At 42.4% G+C, this 933-nt stretch overlaps 1 non-coding gene across 1 annotated transcript; it reads left to right on the top strand.

Moving 5' to 3' along the window:
- Positions 1 to 591: 591 nt before the first annotated feature.
- LOC130977996 (small nucleolar RNA R71) lies at positions 592 to 699 on the top strand. The gene has a single exon (XR_009085660.1). It is a non-coding gene; the product is annotated as a small nucleolar RNA R71 (small nucleolar RNA).
- Positions 700 to 933: the final 234 nt, after the last annotated feature.

Genomic DNA, 933 nt, shown 5'->3' with positions numbered 1-933 from the left:
GGATGATGGTGGATTGAGGTTTGGTGGTTGAGAAGGTCGGTTAGAGGGATGTTGGTAATATCTCTGTGAAGTGTTTTGATGAGTGGCATTGTTGTTGGAGTTGAAGTTGGAACGTCTTTGATCTTGTCCTTGGTCTTGTTGGTTTCCCCATCCAAAGTTTGGGTGATTTCTCCATCCAGAGTTGTAGATTTTAGAGTATGGATCATGGACTTGTCTAGGTGAATTTCCCACATAGTTGGCTTGCTCCCAGTCACCTTCTTCTCCCATGTTTACTCCTTCATGAGTTGGTGATGAGGTGATGGCTGCTGCAACTTGGTTCTCTTCCACCTTCTTGGTAAGATCTGCTAGCTGCTTGGTGATCATCTTGTTTTGGGTTAACAGTGCATCCATGTGGTTCAGCTCCATTACTCCTCTAGTGTTACTTCTTTCAGAGGCATAGAAGTAGTCATTCTCAGCAACTGTTTCAATGACATTTATGGCTTCTTCAATGGTTTTCTTCTTGTTTAATGAACCTCCTGATGAATGATCTACAGCCTTCTTTGACTCATAGGAAAGACCTTCATAGAAGATGTGAAGTTGAACCCACTCATTAAACATCTCTGGTGGACATCTCTTTGTCAAGTCTTTGAATCTCTCCCATGCTTCATAAAGTGTCTCACCATCTTGTTGCCTGAAAGTCTGCACCTCAGTTCTTAGCCTATTAATCATTTGAGGAGGATAAAATCTTGCTAAAAACTTTTGGGAAGGATTTAAGCCACTTTATTGCCTTGTCCCTGAGTGAAAAGGGGAACAAGAGCAACCTATAGACATCGGGGTGGACTCTATTGGACTTCACCATGTCACAAATCCTCAAGAAGGTGGTAAAGTGTTGGTTAGGGTCTTCTTGAGCACCTCCTCCAAATGAGCAATTATTTTGCACCAAAGTGATGAGCT

Source organism: Arachis stenosperma, chromosome 4 (assembly GCF_014773155.1).
Source record: "Arachis stenosperma cultivar V10309 chromosome 4, arast.V10309.gnm1.PFL2, whole genome shotgun sequence".
Taxonomy (NCBI): Eukaryota; Viridiplantae; Streptophyta; class Magnoliopsida; order Fabales; family Fabaceae; genus Arachis; species Arachis stenosperma.
This window is presented reverse-complemented; position numbering and strand designations above follow the sequence as displayed.